The sequence below is a fragment of the Paramisgurnus dabryanus genome, chromosome 10 (assembly GCF_030506205.2).
Source record: "Paramisgurnus dabryanus chromosome 10, PD_genome_1.1, whole genome shotgun sequence".
NCBI classification, from domain to species: Eukaryota; Metazoa; Chordata; class Actinopteri; order Cypriniformes; family Cobitidae; genus Paramisgurnus; species Paramisgurnus dabryanus.
Genome location: NC_133346.1, coordinates 32338713 through 32352342, shown reverse-complemented (window position 1 = coordinate 32352342; position 13630 = coordinate 32338713). Strand labels below are relative to the sequence as shown.

General features: G+C 34.1%; 4 long non-coding RNA genes across 8 annotated transcripts; 2 read left to right on the top strand and 2 right to left on the bottom strand.

Moving 5' to 3' along the window:
• Positions 1-502: 502 nt before the first annotated feature.
• Positions 503-4868, bottom strand: LOC135718200 (uncharacterized). Its single transcript, XR_010520668.2, has 4 exons — positions 4721-4868; positions 3626-3726; positions 2193-2278; positions 503-1559 (listed from the first exon to the last, which is right to left on the bottom strand). It is a non-coding gene; the product is annotated as an uncharacterized lncRNA (long non-coding RNA).
• A 694-nt stretch (positions 4869-5562) lies between these two features.
• Positions 5563-9929, top strand: LOC135718201 (uncharacterized). Of its 2 annotated transcripts, none has more exons than XR_010520670.1 (8): positions 5563-5678; positions 7236-7295; positions 7392-7436; positions 8195-8272; positions 8384-8437; positions 8676-8847; positions 8958-9055; positions 9711-9929. It is a non-coding gene; the product is annotated as an uncharacterized lncRNA (long non-coding RNA). The 2 variants fall into 2 exon arrangements; XR_010520669.1 differs by having other exon boundaries at positions 8958-9059.
• On the bottom strand, positions 5566-9502 carry LOC135718202 (uncharacterized). 3 transcript variants are annotated; one of them, XR_012337717.1, is made up of 6 exons: positions 9440-9502; positions 8703-8808; positions 8363-8446; positions 8177-8255; positions 7218-7283; positions 5566-5665 (listed from the first exon to the last, which is right to left on the bottom strand). It is a non-coding gene; the product is annotated as an uncharacterized lncRNA (long non-coding RNA). The 3 variants fall into 3 exon arrangements; XR_010520671.2 differs by lacking the exon at positions 9440-9502 and adding an exon at positions 6506-6538 and having other exon boundaries at positions 5570-5665; positions 8703-8837; XR_010520672.2 differs by lacking the exons at positions 5566-5665; positions 9440-9502 and adding an exon at positions 6579-6769 and having other exon boundaries at positions 8703-8837.
• Positions 9930-11777: 1848 nt separating the features above from the next.
• Positions 11778-12930, top strand: LOC135718466 (uncharacterized). 2 transcript variants are annotated; one of them, XR_012337716.1, is made up of 3 exons: positions 11778-11944; positions 12285-12389; positions 12526-12930. It is a non-coding gene; the product is annotated as an uncharacterized lncRNA (long non-coding RNA). The 2 variants fall into 2 exon arrangements; XR_010520824.2 differs by having other exon boundaries at positions 11778-12389.
• The last annotated feature ends 700 nt before the right edge of the window (positions 12931-13630 follow it).

Genomic DNA, 13630 nt, shown 5'->3' with positions numbered 1-13630 from the left:
AAAAAACAATGTAGACATTTTGCGTTTAATCCAAAACGTTAAAAAGGCACTTACCGTAGATAAAGCACCATGCACAAGAAAAGGTGATCTCATACTCTTTCTGACTACAAAATATTAACAAATACAAAACACACAAGAACATCATTGCCAACAGCCACTGCCCCTCTGACTGTTTTATCAGTCTGAAATGAAAAAAGTTATACATTTAATTAAATAAAACAATTGCCAACAAACTGATTATCTTAAGGTGACCCTGCTTACTGCAATTCCTGCTTATTATAATTACTGGGTGTGACTCACATTAAGTGTGTTTGTCAACAGTTATATATCTAAGGTTGAAACTTTTGATAGTTTTTGACCCCACGCCATCCATTGAAATTGTGTAACACACCTTGCATTATCACAACATTTAGTTTTAAAAATCATCTGAACAAACTCTGAGCAAACCAAAGGTGATATTGAGAATGTTTATATAGATGAAGAAACCTCATAAAAAAATTGAAAACACAATACACAATAATTTGACCAGGTTTAATCCAGCATCACAGCATGAATTATATTGACTAGTTTGTTTACCAAATTTGAATAAAATGTTTAACCTATGTGTTAATATGATTACAGCCACAGTGTAACAAAATACTGCAAAGCTATTGATCACGTTCTCATTACATTACTTCACAAGACCCAAAGCTGATCAGGACACTTTAAGAGCACTGTAACATATTAACTGCTGAAAGAACCATGTAATACTGTGAATATAATGACAAACTGTTCCATAACACTTAGATGTGACTTTAATTACAATACAACATACTCTTTCTCATACTCAGGGTTTTTAAACTGTGGGTGAAGACCCACTTGTGGGTCGCACCGTAAGATAGTGAGTGTTGCATTGTAGTAATGGTTTGTCCAATTAATTATTAGCAATGGTTTTGATATACTATAAGATTGCACCTGTCTAAAGCCCATAATACACGGCACGATTTTTGGCTGTCCCAGATGAAAGATTACCAATCGTGAAACATTCGTGGAGATTTCTGTGATCGTGGCTCTTAATTGGTGGTCCTATCTCATACAGTGTGAGAGGTTTAAAGACGTCTGTTTTCCCAGTCCTGGGACCAAAGACACCTACGATAGTTTTATGACAGTGTAAGAAGTTCAGCATGATCATCGCACATCAACAATGTGTTTGCTTCTACGACCTGCATACCTGTATTTGTTTACCACTAGCGCATGTTGATGACAGATGTCGCAGCTTCAGATGCAATAGGTGTCTTCATCGACAGTCTACTGCTGAAGTTTAAACAATCCTTGTCACACAGTGTGATAAGGTCTTATTGGATTGCAAAAATCCTGCTGTGTATCCTGGGCTTAATATGTTGTGGAATGAAAAGTTTGGAAACCCCTGCTTAACACAAAGTCTCATTTAAAGTTTATAAGACCTTTTGCAATAGACCGACACTAAACGAAACTGATGGCAGATGAGGTGTTGGGATGACAATGGGCCAGAGTTGAATCTGTGCATCTTAGCAGATCACAGGCAGGTTTCTCCTGAAATGCTGCATTAAGAAAAGAAAGGAAAAGATGTTAGAACATTTTTAAGGAAATTTAAATAATTCTCACAATCAATATTGGACTATAAACAATAAATTGTTACCAATGCAATAACATGCAAACAGACCTGTCAACCACCTTAATAATAGATACTACGCGGTAGGCATGGGCTGGTTACCAGTTTTAAGGTACAACGTGGTTTTAAACAGTCAAGGTTACAAAACCACTAAAATGGTCTGTGAAACCGTCTCCAAGGTATGAACTGTATTTATACAAAATTCATTAAGTCATGTGATTGATTTGATGTTTACATGTAATATACATTTCGAAAATATTATATATAATATAATTTAAAGGCTTTATTTTTACCTGCCATTTAAAAATAAAAAAATTTAGTGTAGCAATGGGAATACCGCAACACTGTGAAACCGTGGTATTTTTGCTAAAGGTAATCATACCGCCAGAATCTTATACTGGCCCATGCCTACTAAGCGGTTGTACCATGTGTTAGAAACATCAAGATTCTCAAATTTTTAGGGCTAGCGCAATACCACAGTTTTGGCTATTCTTCATGTTCTCTAGGGCAGTTATTTTGCCCCAGTGACAGAAACAGCGACAGTAATCAAATAATTCATTACCTTATCTACATGTGGGTAGAGGCCCACAGGTGAAGGAAGATTTTTGGCCTGCACTTTCACAGCTGGTAAACATGGATTGTGGTGGGCTAGTGACAGAATGAAGAAGATCAGTTTAAAATGTGCTTTACAACCAGAGGTTGCATTATTTTGACAGACAAGGGCTGTAAGAAAATTGTCAAAATCAATAATAATATGAGCCAGCAGCCAAACAATAACAACTAAACTCAATCAACTATCTTAATCTGCCTGAACTCAAATCTTGTGGTCTATAAAGTGGGAGTTTATCTGTGTGTAATTCAACCATCATGTTAGACTGAAGGAATTGCAGTTATCATTAGATTTCCCGACAGCACTGGACAAATGACTTCTCACACTCAGTGTGACTTGAGACAAAGGATAAACAAAGACATTGAGTATGTTTACATGCACATAATAAGAGGACAATTATCTTATTATGATATTATAAAAATCAGCTTATTACATTAACATGTTTCAAGCGTTTTAATTTACTTTTATTTGTGAAGTTTATCTATCACAGGTGGAGACATACGCACATACGAAACGGCAAAAAAGACTTTAAAATCTGGTTTAAGAGCAAAAAAACTACCTGTGCCAATCAGTTTTTGCCATTTATGGGCTTTACCCTATAAAAGAAAACCATTTTATGCATTTAAATGACCTTACACGTTATCAGTTTATTAAGCGTTTAGACTATGTAGACACACTCACTGTGCACTAAAATTAAAAAAATTGGTTAACACGACCACTCGTGGTGGCTTCACTCAGAGGTTGGAGAAGACAACCGGTGGACTAAACATCAAGCCTCTGCACGATTCAGGTAAGTGGAATAAAATACATTGTAAATAAACATTATTAAAACAGATTGTGAAGTCATTCATTCAAAACTTGCTATGACCTAAGCCTAAATGACTTAATTTCTTTTTAGAATTAAGACAACCTTAGCAGGAGAGCCCCAGCAGTAACTTTCTCTCAAGCAGATGAGCAATAAGTTGCTTTGTATGAACACCACCCTAACAATCAAGGTAAAAGAGCATTAAACATTAAAGGTATTGCGGAGAATTTAGGTTTTCCGGGTGGATCATCAAGACTATTGGTCCTCCTAGTTGTCAATCTGGAGTGTTGCGCAATTGCATTTTTTTTAAAAAGCGGAGACGGCGTTTCTTTTCTAAAATTTGAGAAAATCCTTTGCTACACCTTTAAGTGGAACATTTCTATAGCATGCTGCTTATAGCTAGTGAGAAAGATAATCTAATTGATCTACCATGCATATCCTTCAAATAACTTAACAGAACAACTGAACATGTATAATATAATTTAATATGTACATTATTAATAATAATTGTTAATAATATTTAATATTTGTGAAATTATATACTTGTGAATTCATTATATTTGCAATGTTTATACATTACCTGTTTTTAGGTAAACAGATTATCCATCAGTGGGTGCCTCAAGGTCGGCTCTGTAAATACTGTATTCTGCATGTTTCCGAGCACACGTTTTCCAGGACACACTAATATTAAACAGAAAAACAACATAAATCAGTGTTAAACACAAACAAATTTTAGGTAAATTAAATAAGGTTTTCATTTTCAATCAATATAAAAGAAATAAACGCAATAAAAAACAATGTCAGTGACGTAATAAATATGTGTAAATTTACACGCATCATTTATTAAGCATTATAAAAAAATCCAGCAATATGATTAAACTTTGGTTATTTGTTATTATCCCTGCATTCAAATGGTTGCAGGTTGGAGCAGGAAGTTAACCCTTCTGTCGCGCAAGCGCGAGCATAGACAGTGGTCGCGAGGCCATTCGTACGTCACGTGAGCGCCATTTTCATGATATGACCGTTTTTCCTCAGGCACACTTCAACATTTTCTTCGCATTTAACATCATTATTAACATGTAAATAATATAATTCGTAAACATAACGTTTATGTTAATTTATAATATGTTTTTTTTTTTTATTGTTGGCTTTAAGTTAATTTGTCTGTCAGACTCAGTTTGTTCGTGTTGGTAAGTAACTTAACGTACGTTATTATTAACGTTACGCTAGCCTTTTGTCATGTATGTGTTGTTAGAAACTGATAAAAATACGAATTAATTCACAGATATAAATAACTTTATAGCTAATACAACTGATAAAATAAATTAACTTAATTATCAAACCACTTCGCTATAAAACTTTAAGGCTTCTTGTGAATACCGGTCGTTTACATAACGTTAACTTACTCCAAGCAAGTCGGACGGGAAGATTGATACATTTTATAACTCAAGTAACTTTAAGTTAAACAGGGGCTGGTCTAGGCTAACTTAGCAAATGTTTACCCCACCACCGCTGAGAAAACGGTTACATGTTCAACGTGCCTTGCCTTCAGGATTTGCAGCTCGATTTTGGCTTGCATTGATAAACGTTACAAACAAACAAACCAAAAAAAGAATGATCATATACGACAATCAATCTTTAGATCCACTACATGCATAACATGTTGGTTACTTACCTCTACTGATGAAACTCCTTCGTCAGCGTTGTAACTTCACATGTTGGTTTTGGTAAATCACACGAGGCCAAAGATCGAGGTGAAAAAGAGAAATAAATCGTTCTGCGATCGTTTAACGCGATGAGACACAAAGCCTTAAAAGCCACAGGCTACTCCAGCCCAAAGATTAGTGTAGCCCTTGTGTCCGGCTTCACGTGGCTTAGCCTTAACCAGTATGACATCACAGTACCGCGTGATTACACTGTTTCGTGGGCTTTTGAATCACTCTCGCGGTACTTCAATGTCTGCGCATGTGTGCCTGAAGTCAACCACTCATGCTTGTAACAGGGGTAGCTTTTGTGCGCTCAGTGATTTAGGGTGTTACAAAACAAGATTATTACATGAATATTATCAATTAGTATTGTAATAAAGCTTTTTAAGTGTTTGTTAATGATTAAGTGTCATTAACAAACTCTGATTTAAAACATCAATATATATGCTACGTAAATTTTCCTTAAATCATCAAAACATCCAAATTCAATGAAACAAAAACAAAAACAATGTATTTAAGATGAGACACATTCAGCATTTATAATTTTTTCTCTCTTTTTTGTTTGACTTTGTTTTCTACAGTAGCCTGTTAACAGTAGACCAAAGGTATGATGATCAATTATAAATGCAATATGGTTGAAAGGTCAGTAAACAAACAACAAAAAGGTAATTTCTTAATAGAATGTCTATACATTTTTTGCTTTTGTTACATATTTCATACATCAAAATCATTAAACGTTAATAATTATGTATTCCAACTTGGTGCAGCTTAACAAAAATATAGCTTGAAGGAGAAGGGACAGCTGAGTAAAAAAGTCCTGGTACGCAGACGACGATACTATTACACTGACAAGAGTGTAATGATGATGGAGACACAAGCCAGAGAAAGGGGGGACCAAACACCAGGCCAGAATTCTGCATGAGTCAGGTAAGCATAATGAGTTACAGCAGTGGTTCTCAACTCTGTTCATGGAGTCCCACTGCTCTGTGCATTCTGTATGTCTCTTTGATTTGACAGACTGAGGCTGCGTCCAAATATCACTTTGTGCATCCTATCGTGCATCATGTTCTGGATGTAAAGCATGAGACTTTTAATTGTATGTTAACATTTCTATGGTGTTCACTGCATTATTGTTATGCATTTTGTGAAACATCTGCAACATTGTGTCGTTTATTTAGGGACTACTGAATAAATAATACACTTTAATAAAGCTACATACTCAAAACAAAGAGCTTTTTTACAGGACCAAGAATTCTGCATCTAAAAGTTTGATATAAGCAAATGTTCATTTCAGAGTGTTCATTTTATTTACAGAAAAACTTAAAAATGTTAAATATAAATTAAAAGTAGTAAATAAAACACAAATACGTTTTGGTGCAAATTGCTGGCACTACCTGGATTGAAATTTTTACCCATGCTAAGTGTGTCCCATCGGATGAATAATTCTACATGCACGCTTGGGATCTTCACGCCCACTAGAATACTTAGGCCAAATACAAAAAAAAAAACGTAATGTAAGTAGTCTAGTGCAAAGACAACAAGTGTGAACATTTGGACACAGCCTCAGTTCAGTTCATGAAGATCTCTACTAATGAGCTGATGATTTGAATAAGGTGTGTTAAATAAGGAAGACATACAAAATGTAAATAGCAGAGGACCTCAAGGAACAATGTTTAGGTACAGTTACACTGTATAAAACATTAACTAAACAGACAAATTATTTGTCATAGCTTCAATAAACAAAAGAATGTCACCTGCATAGTAGTGTACCCTACTACACTTGGTCTCTGCAACAGTCCAGTTTAGTTCATGGTAGGGGGGCATATTTAGAAACATAAATATTTTTAAATTATTTGCGACCCTTACAAAGACACTAATTTCCCACAGCCAGCAACAGCACAATGTTTGTCTGACATCACAATCTTACTGTTATTACAACTTTATGATTGTCAACAACTACTACTTTAGACTGAACACCAGTGGGCGGAGCCAACGATATAATGATGTGCTGTGTCTTTCTGTGGGGGAGGTCAAATGAAAATTAATTTAGCTAGTGACATCACTACTCCAGCCATTTTACATTCGTAAAGAAGAATGCTGTCTGCGATTCACTTATGTTTCCATGATTGCAAAAACCTTTATCGAAGTACATATACAATTGTTTAAGTGTCATAATTAAAACATGCCTAAATTGGCAGTGACCCTGGCTTAAGTCGATACAAAACTCAAGTGCAAATCATGACACTCATATTAACTGTAGTTTTGCAAATTATTGTAACACGATGATTAGTGTCTTATGTAAATATAAAAAGATCAGAACAAAAAATGAATATAGTCAAAAAAATATGATCTGTGCATTAAGATTTGCATTGTAAATGCAGTCTTATTGTTACGAAAAAACTTGGTTATTGCTGGAATCATGAATGGTCTGAATAGGATTTGAGTTTGTTTACTTGTGAAACTTACCTGCACCACCATTTACAGATCCAGTGGGTGCAGATCATCATACAGATGGTTCAAGTGTGGATCCACCTAATATTCAAGGTAAAAGAGCATTTGTTCACAGCATTATCTAAGAAAACATATCACTAGATATTACATATTAGATGTTAATGTCTGACTCTGATCCATACGAAACAGATTTTCTGTCCTGGGACACTCGGCTAACCATCAAGAAAGAACACAGTAGGTTAACAAGAATCTGACCTCACGTTTGATCATTACAAAATTATGGCAGTACATTACACATTTAAGGACTGTTATTCCTCTGGCTGATTTAAAAATACCCAAAAGTTCTTAAAAAGAAGCAGCCCTAGTTATTTTGGCTTGTTAAACATAAACTATATAGACATGACTATTGCGACACCTCCTTCTAATAAACAGGTTTAAATACTTTACTTATTTCCATGAGCACAAATCTTAATGCTACAGCATATGATATTCTAGAAAAACCGTTTGATGCTAAATTTATAGCAAGAGTTTTTGCAGGGCCCTTTTCAATACCAACTTAAGAATGACCCTACAAACAAAGTAAGGTTCAAACAGAAAATTAGTGATTCAGTCTGGTGTGGAAGAACTTTGACTGGTCTGAATAGACCTTAACTCAGCTAACACCTTTGATATGACTCAAAGGTTTTTAGCCAAAAACTCATCACCTAAACCTATCAATGACTTGTACAAGAAGCTGTAGTCATTTCGGAACAGAAAAAGGCACTTACAAAACTGTTGCAACAAAAATCAAAATTCTTTGTAGTGGTATTATATGGTATAGCATTTTTTATTTGTTTTGATTGGACATACTGGAATAAATAAACATGTTTATTAGAATGAGGCCTCCCAATACTTTTGTCTAGTGTATTTGCCACAGACAGGGTAACGCAATCCTTAGAGTGTGCTTCTTTGTAAATGTGACAAATGAAAATGACCTGATCCATCATTTCCAGCTCCAGTGGGCATCCTTTATCCATCCAGACCCTCATACAGATGGTTGGAGTTTTGATTCACCTAAAGTACCATGCAAGGTAAGAGAGCATTTGTTGACATAATTAGGAAGAAAACATAAACGCATTGTTCATGGCATTTAAATACAACATAACACTGTTTAATACTACCTTTTTCTGTTCAATCCATAGAGCACTCATTTTCCCTCTTGAGACCATGGTGTGACCTGCAAGGTCGAATGGAGAGTAAGTTGCCTAAAAAAAAAAAAAAAAAAATGTATTTAAAATTGTCATTAGCTAAACATCAACATGTCTGAGGCAGATGCAGGTCTGATAATCTGTCCAACATTCAAAACCTCACAGTAAATCTACAGTCTTGAGTACTGTTTTAAATCAATGTATACATATGCTCATTATGAATTTTAATAAAAAATACTAAATGTATATAAAAAGCCTCAATTCAATTATTTTTTTGATATTGCAGCTGTAAGCGAGACAATCTTGGAGTCACCTGCATTCACTGGTCCAGTTGTTAGTCCAATTACAGATGGAGATTATAGAAGAGGATGATGTCTTTTCTCCAACATCTTTCTAGACTGATAAAAGATCTAGACAGGCTTGAACAAAAGTTAACAGAGGGGCTTATATAGAGAATGGTAAGAACCATTTTATCCGTCAAACTTTTTACCAATTATTGTAAACATGAACAATATTATAGGGCTTAATTTGTTTTAAACATTACTTCAATGTACTGTATCTGTTTAAGGTGAGCAGCTACACATAAAAGAAGAACATGGAGAATCTGCCCAGAGGTGTTAACCAGCAATGCAGCTATACAACTAAATTGATGCAGGCGGAAACAATGTGTGTATGTTATGTCCAAATGTTGTTATGTTCAAATGTTTTACAATATACTTAAACAGGTGGACCTGTCATTATTGCATTAGTCAAGTACAACTGAGTAGGTTAAGTTTACATATCAACGTCAATAAATATATATAAATAAATGTCAGTCTTGACAGCAAACATAATAATGTTAAATAAAATAATAATTACAGCTTTTTAAGAAATTTACACGGGCTCAAACTATCAGTGAAATTAACTATCAAAAACCTAAAATAACCACAGACACGTGAATAAAATATCTAACGTGAACTAGCTACTGTACATACATTGCTAATTATCAACGAAATTTCTAGTTAACTGATCCCACACCCAGCATTATTAAAATGTATTATTACTACATACCTTAAACAAATGTCCCCTTAAATCGCCAGACCAGGACAGGTTTCTTTCTTGCCCTTTTGCATTGCGACGTCGATATAAGTGCATGGTGTGGTGTAGCACGAATTTAACGCAAAGACGCTCATATTAATAATATACACGATATTGACGATTAATACGGATGATTTTATCTTTGTTTGACATTCTAATCAGAGTTATATTGACGAAACAAAGAAAACATATGACATAGTTTGTAAAATTCATTTTTCCTTATTTTTGTAATGGTTTCTTTTAGAATGCAGCTGCTGCAGATGAAGAATCCGTCCGTCTACCACTGAAGGAGACGCGGAAAATCGGGAAAAGATGTTCTTTGCCCGAGGAAGCATTTGATTAATTTAAAGATATTGTGTTTCTTTGTATGTTATAGAAAAACGTTGCTTTTTTTGCATACACTCGTGTAAATATGCATCTTATGAATGTTTTCCTTTGTCTAATTTTAATAAATTTTACGCAATCAACTGCCTGTTTTATTGAAAATACTGTTTTAATTGTTGTCAATGATATATTGTAATAATGTGTATAACTGTGTAGAAGATGTAGTTTAGAGCAATTTATTTTTAATGATCTTTTAATCGTCTTTTTAAAGCTCTCAGAAACATCTTAGAAAGAGCTTGATTAAAGCTCTTATAAAGATCTTTTAAAGATCTAAGAAACATCTTGGAAATATCTTAGAAACATCTGCTAACCATCATTCTAAATATCAAGTGTCTTGAAAAGATCTTAAAAGCGTCTTCAAAACGGCTGGGCTCGTATGTCTCAGATACGTAATTCATATGGGCAAACGACCTTTATAATACGTTTTCCAGACGGAATGGAAATCTGAGTGATTACCTCGCAGATACGTATCTGAGACGTACGTGTGCTATCTGGGTTGTCTTCTCAGCTCTCTTATAATAACCTTTTCCATTGATTTCATGACATTAGACGCCAAGGCCACTGGCCTATAGTCATTATTATCCTGAGGAGAAGAATTTTTAGGAATTGGAATTATAATCGATTTTTACCAGAGCACTGGTATTTTATGCAAATCAAGTGAGAGCTGGAAGAGACTATGCCAGACTGGTTTGAGCTCCTCAGCAAATGTCTTTAAAAGGAAACATGACATTCCATCTGGTCCCGTTGCTTTGTTAAAATGCAAAGATTTAAAGACCTTCATAACAGCGTTTGAGTCTATTAGTATTCTATCATTACAACTATTATAGTTTATTTTACTTAATATTTCACCGCATTCTTTAGAAGTATCAGTCTCAAGTATCATACTGTCTCGAGTATTGGACAGTAAGAAAACGGTAATTTAAAGATAAACTGAGCTTTAATATGTATACAAAATCTTAATCTTACAATTATCGCTGTCTCAACGTGATTTTCGGGAGTATGTTGAGTTTCGCGTTAAACACTCGATAGCTAATGTGCTAACATTCTCCCGTCCACCACAAGTGGTACGTAGTGTTTTTATTGTAGTTTTAATTTTTTGTATTTAAATATTTGTTTAACCTGCACAGATGCATCAGACAATACTTTTGCGAGGACAGAATCTTCTGCAGTATATGTCACTGTGCCTACTGTAAATAACCATTTACGCGAGCTCTGAAATCATGCAGTTCAACAAAAAGGAATGTGTGTGTGAATTAAATGTTTTAATTATACTGTGTGTGATAAACATCATGTTTGTTGAAGCTTTCTGTTTGTGCATGTCATAGTAATTTCTTTCTTGCATTTAAAACTAAAAACATATTGTTCATTTAATATTTTCTTGTTTTGTGAAACCTTTGGGATGTCTGAATTTAAACCACTTTTTTCAGTTGTTATAATAGTTTTTCTGCGTTACATTACTTATGACAAGTTAAAAACATGTATATAAATACTCTTTATGTTGTACTCTTGAGCAAGGTGATTCATCACAAAAGCTGTTTATATTCAATGCACTGTACAAAACATGTAAACAAGACAATGATGCTAATTTATTCTTTCTATGTTTTAGATTTTATCATCAAGCATGGTCTCAAGTGCAGACGATCCCACACTTTCAATGCTGTTACTGTACATCAACATTTTAAAATGTGTAAAAATCCAGCCTCTGGACAACCTTCCATTGGCTGCAACACCACCTTCATCCCCAGCATCAGCATCCCCACCTTTATTTCCCCTTGACATTGGAAGATGTCTGTCCTGATGTTGAGGTACAGCTTTTTAACTTCTTGCTTGTAAACTTGTTTAAATATCTTTAGTGGAGTATTAAGAAAGAACAAAGTACACAGTTGTCACAAATAACCCACTGAGGGTCAGTTAAGTAAACTAAGTGCACGTTTTTAACAAAACTACAAACAAACAGAAAGACTTAACTTCCACAATCACTAGATGTGACAGCTATATACTGTATTAATTGTATATCAAAATTTTATTGTCTATAATTAACAGGGTGGCCCTCTACAGCTAGGAGGAATTGATTGTGGGGTATTTATGTTGATGGTAAGTGGTCTTTTATTTGCTGTACACCTGTCTCTGTGTACTAAACACAGCATTTGCTAATATTGTTTTGTTTTTTCTATGCACTCTATGTTATGACTGTGAGAAAACATAAAAAATGAACGATTAAGATTTTCGATTGCTACCTTTTGCCAGTCTGACACACCAATAATCATGAAGTGGCGGTGCTCAGTTAATTTAGACATTTCCTCTGATAAAGTGTGATATTAATAACTATACTTATGATAAAACCTCCATTCTTTGCATTTCCAGTATGCAGACAATATATATAAATAAAGCAATGCATGCCTAAAAACATTCTAATGTTTGTCTCTTCTTACAGTCAAGTCCCACAACTACTCACCCAGAAAGTAACATATGCATATAACATGAATTCACTCCACCTGAGTCAGATGTCATGGAGATCATCCAGACACCAGAAGTAGATGTATGTAGAGGGAATGTTTATGTACTGATTGACTTGTTTAACTTGCTAATGTGTGTATTAACCTTTCCTGTTTCATGAATTTGTTTATGAGCAGCACATCATTATTAATTATATTATTATTGGAATTCTTATATAGGACACAGGACTCAGCGGTGATGAGAAACATTCAGCTGACCTGTGAGTGGGTAAAGGAGACCACTTGCTGTGAAGATGAGCTGGAAAAGATCTAAAGGATGATGCCCTGTTGTCTATAACAATGTGGGACTTGTTTATAAACACCATGTTTTATGAGGGTGAAAGGAATGAAGAAGAAATGTCGACTCCCTTCCCTTTTATATTTTAGAGAAGAGCAGGAGATATATGAGACAAGAGAGTTATTTGTGGGTTTTGTTTACACAAAAAAAACCCTGTCTTGTGAATCTACTAGTGGGGATAGACTAATGTAAATATTGATTTTTTTTTAATTGGTTTTGTAAAATACCATTAAACGTTTGTGTGAACTGTAAAGTGATGTGTTCTTGAAATAAATGTATAATATTTATTATTGTATCTTATTATACCATTAAAGTCTTGTGTTCTTGAAATATAAATGATATTATTTAATATCTTCTTATTATAACATTTTATATAGATTTCTTTCACGTACGATGCACATTTTGCTAAATTTGGGTTAATAGAAACCAATAAATCCACTTGTAGGACAGTGGAGTATGTGACTATTAAATTACATTCATCTTCTACAGTACAAAAATGTAGTTGAATCGAATGCTTCACTAATCTCAAAGCACATCGTATATCCTCTACTATGGGAAGTCACATGGTTGGTTTTAGACTACTTGTCTGCTTATTCATTAAAAATAACATATGCATAGCCTATCACATAAAGGTTGAATCTTTTTAAAGTTACAGTCAATATTCCATCTAAATTTGCAATATAATTTTTACACCATATGCTTTCACATTTACATACAATAATGGCAGATTATGTAACCTAGTCTTATTTATTATTATTATATGTATTTATTTATTGAATTAATCAGATGATTTGGTAATACAACAAGCTCGTATTAAACATTAGTAAATGCATTAATATGAAAAATAATTAACAATATAGCTTTGCAGCAAGTATTAATTCTTGTTAATGTTAGTTAATGTCAATACAGTTATTAAGTTCATGCAATAAATAGTGTTAACAGTTACAACGCTTGATTTTATAAATGTATTAGTAAATGCTGAAATTA